Raw genomic sequence first — 6,680 nt, 5'->3', positions numbered from 1 at the left:
AGTAACACCGTCATTCAGTTGCTCTTAGAAATAACCAACTTCCTTTCACCAAAAATTACAGCACTGTGGTTGCTGAGTTCTGCAGTGTTCATCTCAACCCAAATCAGGAAATAGATGTTCTAGATGTAACTGTGGTTTCTGTTGATTCACTGATATCGTAATGTTTGTGGTAACTTCTGCTGATATTTCAGATTGCATAGTATGCACTAGATGAGACAAAGCATAAAACGTTTACTCAGCACAACTGCAACATGTTGCATCAGCACGCTTTGAAAATTGAAATAGGCTCCAAGAAGAACTCCCCAATTGCAGCTGTCAGCACTGCTCAGCTTGGTGACATTTCTGGTATTTGCTACCAATCAAGATATGCTGGTGCTGAAGGAAATTCAGAGATGTCACACTGCCAGCCTCTAGTTGCAAACTATTTTAAATCTCAGCTCTTCAGCATTTAGGCACATACATAATTTTATGCTGAGGCCTTACTTGCTTCCAAAGGCAAGTATGCATGTTGTTCTTCTAGTGTCTGGCAGCCTTTTCATAACATGATTAATGTGGAGCATGAGGAGGAGAGGAGTGTAGACTAGGACTGCAGAGCACAGAGCAATCATGTTAACAACATGATGACCTTGCATATACTCCACATACAGACTTGCTTATATTCCACTTGATATTCTCATCAGTGTTGTAAGGCATGTGAATGAGAACTTATAGTGAAAGCAGTACAACTTCCTGCCAGATTTTTCTTCACTGCACACATTTCTCCAAGGATAAGGACTGTTTATATCAGCTACATGAGAGAGACGAGAGGCTGCCAAGGGAGGTGGTGCAGTCACTGTCCCTGGCAGTATTTGAGAACCATGTAGATGTGGCATTGAGGGACACGGTTTAGTAGGCATGGTGGACATGGGTTGGTGGTTGGATGAGATGATCTTAGTGGTCTTTTCTAACCTTAGTGATTATTTGATTCTATGACTCTTTGAACCCTGAGTTGTTTTTGTAAGCAACAGCTTTGTACAAAAGCTTCAGCTTAGTGATGGTGTAATCTCATCAGATTTATTGCAATAAATTATCGTAATTCAGTTTTCTTTCATGTAAATTATTTTATCTGTTTTTCGCTTTGTTTTTATCGCAGGTAGAAGAAACTACTATTTGTCATCTTTAAAATAAATCAAATTAAATATGGTTTTCAGCACAGTAGCACCTCAGTCTGATAAACTGTGGTATGTTATCATCATTTATTTCCTATCTTCACAGAATCACAGAATTGCAGGGATTGGAAGGAATCTCAGGAGATCATTGAGTCCAACCCCTTTGCTAAAGCAGATACCCTACAATAGCTCACACAGGTGAGCATCCAGATAGATCTTGAATATCTCCATATAAGGAGACTCCACACGTTCTCTGGGAAGCCTGTTCCAGTGCTCCATCACCCTTACTGTAAAGAAGTTCTTCCTCCTATTTGTATACAACTTCTTATGTTCAATTTTTAGGCCATGGTTCAATTTTTAGGCCATCTTCCTCAGAAAGAGTAGAAAGAAGCAATCTAAAAAACACTGATGCACAAATTATTTCAATTGCATTTTATGCATCTCAGTTCATACATTTGCAATTTCATACGCAAATTGTAGGTTTGCAGGGCTTTTAAAAGGTCTCCTTACTGGGCAGTCAGAATTGATTCTTTTGCCATGTCTGGTTTTAACCTTACTGACTTACATGGGGATAATTTCAACCAGGGTAAGAAAGGGGAGATAAAAGGCATCAGTGGTTTAGTTGGGATTTTTGCTGGTTAAATCTAAAATGGGATTTTCAACTAAAATTTCAACATTTTTTCTTTTTCTAATGGATTGCTGGTGGCAAAGACAAAGAATCAGTGACATTCTACAGGTTCATGCCTGGATATACTACTGTGAGAACAGTTGCTAGGTTGCATTGCAGTGATGAAACAAAGGTCTGAACCGTCTTATAAAGAAAGAATCAGATCCTATAAAGATTAAAATGGCTAAAACAGGGCTGGGATGGACTTCAGGTGCCAGTTCAGAAACCTCATGTCAGTCTTGAGACAAAAGTCCATCTGAGCTGTTCTCTGATGTCCTGAGCTGACTTGCTCCATTTCAAAAGGCTCATCCAGCTCCATCCAGCACCTTGCTGGGATGCAGGCGTTAAACAGAAGAGGTCTTAAGGGGCCCTGGTCTGTGATGTATGATGAGAAAACTTGTTGAGTACATGGATAGAATCAGCTGCTTCCCTCCTGCCCTCCCCTCACAGCATATCTGTAGTCTTTTGAAAATGCAGGTGGATGACAAGCCCTTATTCAAAGCAGGGGCCAGAAGAGTGAGCCAGGAAGTGGGGAGTACTGCTTCACTTCCCTTCTGAGCAGAAGATGCAAACCTGCAGCATGAGAGTGTGTAACAACCCAGCTGCATGCCTGGGAGAGGGTGGAAAAAAAGAGCAGGGCTGAAACAGCTGACCTAAAGATGCGGGAGAAGGAGGTGCCGCTGGGCTAGTGCTGATTTGTCAGTAATCTGCTTCTGCTTTCATGTTTGCTTCAGCAAACACTGAGCAAAGAGGCAGCTCAGCCACCGGCCCTGCACCCAGCGCTGACAGGAACACTGCGGCAAGTGACGTCAGAGCAGCTGCGTGTCCTCATCTGCAGGGCACGGCCTGCTGACGTGCGGCTCTCCTGTGCCATCAGTCACACATGCTACATTCCGACAGAAGAGGGCTTCCCAGCTTCATCTTCAGCGAGGAGGGTCCTGAGGTGTGGGGGTAGGAGCTCTAGTGTGTTCTGATCAAGCAAAACGGGTCTGGCTGATGAGATATGCGTAGGTCGCTCCGAAAGTAATGCCTCCTGGTTTTTTTTCCTCCCATGAAAACTACAAGATACAGAGGACACAAGAATGCTATTTGACAGAGCAAATTTTCAGTTATAAAATGCTATTTTTCAACACAAGCATTACCATTAGCTATGTGTTTTCTTCAGCAGTTAACAAGAGCCTGCATGCTATTTTACAAACTGCAACAGTGCAGGTGATCCGCTTTCACTGTCACCATTGCTGAAACGAACCACCCACCACCTCACTGTGCTCACATCCACTATTCAGTATCCATAAATGTTCAGCAATTGTGAATGAATGTCAGTGGGCGCCGAAGAATGCAGAGACATCCCTTTGTACCATACACACCTACATGTCAAACACCATCCTGTGAGGCTTCCTCTTTGCTGCCATCTGTCCCACAGCAACAACATGTAATGGGATATTGTTGGGAAGATTCAACCTCTACTGCCATACCATCAACATCCACCCCATGCCATGGGCCAACATTAAAAAAAAAAAAAAAAGGAGGCATTACTTTTGGAGCATCAAAAAGCAGAACCGGGAGTTCCTCTCAAGGCTGCTGGGTTTTTAAGTGCCCAGCTCCTGAACAGATTCATGATTTAAGGGGCAGAATCTGAGTTCTGTATCCAAAGAGCAGGAAATATGTCCTCTGGAAAGGCAAAGCTCACCTGCTTCTTTCATGCCAGTATAATACTCAGCACTTCACCTTCTTGATATTTTCTCCTGATGGTACAGGAAGCCAGACACCAAAACAGACTGGAAATTCCTCTTTGAGAGCTAGGCATAGAAGACATGAGGCTTGCAAAGCCTAGCTTGTAGCTACCCAGAGCTTCTGTACCAGAAACATAAGTGGGATTTAATTTTGCATGATCTGAAGTTATACTTAGTGTCAGTTAGAATCCATGTTGTATTATTTTCATTAGAGAAAGAAAAGAAGAAACTCTTGAGTTCAGATTCAGCTGCACAGCTGAGCTGAAGCCAAGCACACGATAGAAGCAGAGTGAGGACATGCCATGCGTTAGCATTCTCCCAGCAATGTGAGGAGACCTCTTGCAATATATAGTATGTGCCAGAACAAAACAGTTTGAGGACACCCCAAGCGTGAGCATTCTCCCAACTTCTTCACGGCCAGATGAGTCCGAGTATGAGGGCATGCAGCCCGGGCCACTCACAATAAGCCAAGGGTTGGATCTTCCAAAGCAATGTGGCTGCAGCAGCCAGGCTAATTTTAAACTAGGCAGAGAACAGTGGACACTTATGAGGAAAATGTCTCCTGTCATTTCTCACTGCAACTGACTTCCAATAAGTCTTCATAATAGAAGTAGACAATATTATTTTTCTGGAAAGTTACTGTCATTTCATACTTAGCTGGTATTTATTTATTTGCATTTCCTAAACATGTGTATTTATAATTATGCCTGGGTTGATCCTTTATTTTGGATGAGCTGTCTTGCACTGATTTAGAGATTGAGAATAATTGAACTTTTTGACTGTCACACACTTTTGCTAGGAAATATTACACATGTTTATATGGAAAAGGATTTAAAGTTCTTATATTTATAAAGTGAGATCAGCCTGCCAAGTTATGAAACTTTATTTGGAAATAAAGTTTTTCCTCAAGTGTTCTTCAGACACTGGTATAAACATTGGAAATTTAAATGCCAAAGATATGAGTGTCACCAAAGGAGATTTAAAATTAGACCCTTCGTTATACATAAATATGCTGTTTTGACAGACCATGTTCTCTTTGCCAGAAAGCTAGTGGGCATCTGTTATGCTTCCATTCCTTGACAAGCTCAGTGAATAGTCTGGAAGTCCCCAGAATGATTTCTTTGAAATCAGAAGTAAATCCTTCACAGCAAACCTTCAGAGTTCAAGCATGAGCCTTTTATTTGGTTTATAGTACATTTGGGGGAGCCATTAAAAGAAGTCATCCTAAAGATTTACATATACTGCAAACTATAAACATAGGTGCTGCAAAGGGTGAAGGAATGTGCCATCTACCCTGGGAGGATTGCACTATTTTGTGGTGTTCAGGGTAATGCAGGTTAGGGGCCTGATTCTCGCTTTTATATCACTGCAAAATAAGAGTAATTGTCAAAGTCATTGGACTCATCTCAGTATTAGATGGCCATTCAAGATTGTTTGAGACAGTTGTCTGGGTTTAACTTGGATTATAAGTCTTAGTGGGTGCTTAAGCATTTCCTTAAGTACCTCTTTATACATAACCTTCAAAATGGACATTAATTTAGTGCTTTAAAAGTTGGGTCCGAAGATATATGTACCTCTTATTCTATTTTCACAAAGTACAAACAAATAACCAAATATTTTTAATTACTTTATATGCATGAGATTTTCAAACCACATACAATAATCTACAGCATGGAGGAGTCTCAACATGTGAAATAAAAGAATAAACAGAACACACAAGATGTTAAAAACAAAGAATTTAAAAACACATAGAGGAGGCATACATTGTTTATCTTTTTGCTTTTTTTTTCTTTTGTTGCCATTAAATATATGACCTGACAATACTTTTCAAGACTTTGCTAGATTTTGCTTTTTTTTCAGGATGTTTTTTTTTTCTTTTAATTTTTCAGCTTTGCATTGGGATATTGTTGAGCCTACACAAGTTCATTCCGGCAGTGACAGAATCACTACGTAGTTAAGAACGTTGCAACACTGACTTGAATGGTAAGTCGCTACAAGTTAGTATCTATTCATCAGAGGAACAGTTTTTTTGAATGTTCTTTCTGTCTGCATTACTTGCCAAAAGGCTCTTATGACCCAAGTCTCTAGCAGAGACTCTCAAAAATCTATGTATGATGTTGGAGGGGGGAATAAGCATTCCCTCTTGAGAACACCGTTTAACATAAGGCAAACATCTTCCTTTTGACAGATGGGAATGTAATCTCTATGTAGTTTTTCAGCTTTGTTTGACAGTTAGCTTTGAAAGCTGGAGAGATCTGAGCTGTCTCTGTTCAGAGCTAAGCATGCATCTGAAGCGCTAGGTATGTCTGTGACACACCATGCGCAATTTTAAGATCCTTGGTCTGTAGGCATCAATGTCAAAGCAAACTTACCAGCCTGAAACAATCTCAGATAAAAGATCTGTCAAGTGGAAATCAGAGAATAGATTCTAAAATATAAAGAATTTATTTTCCTCATTACCCTGAATGATAAAAAAAGGCAGTCATCTGTAAAGAGGCGGGGAGAAGAGAGTTGAGAGGGTATGAAATTTTATTCAATTTCAAAATCCTTGCAGTATAAAGATTAATTCCAGTCAGGGTAAGAGACAAGATGAGAACTCTTAGCCTGCTGGCTGTCAGTCCAGTGTAGCTTTGGTAAAGCAGGGATAAATGGGATAAGTAGTTAAAGATAAAGTCATAATTTGTGAGCACAGAAAATGAAGAGTAATCTTACATGGAAAAATTGGAAACGGTTTAACAAAGAACTGAAAAAAAAAAAAGAAAAAAATGATGCCTGGAAATTTGCCCCACAGTTAGGGAATTATAGAAGCTCATCCAAGAAAAGGTTGAGGCATGACTTGACCTCAGTTTCTGCAAGGATCCTTAATTTAGCAGACAATAGCATGAGAGCTGGTGCCTGGAAAAAAAAAAGCCAAATAATTCTGCATAGAAACTCATCACTTTAAAATGGGAAAAATTCTGCTCAGTGGAATAAGGGAGATGATAGATTCCATCTTCTGAAGTCTTTAAATAAAGAGCAGATTTCATTCTAAAAATAACTATAGCTCACACAGATGTTATGTGATTGATATAAGGAATATCAGATGAAGTATTATTTCTTGGGCTATACAAAAGGAAAACTAGTTGGTCATAA

Source organism: Centrocercus urophasianus, unplaced genomic scaffold, assembly GCF_019232065.1.
Source record: "Centrocercus urophasianus isolate 14NV4802_14NV808 unplaced genomic scaffold, USGS_Curo_1.0 seq_16, whole genome shotgun sequence".
Lineage (NCBI taxonomy): Eukaryota > Metazoa > Chordata > Aves > Galliformes > Phasianidae > Centrocercus > Centrocercus urophasianus.
This window is presented reverse-complemented; position numbering follows the sequence as displayed.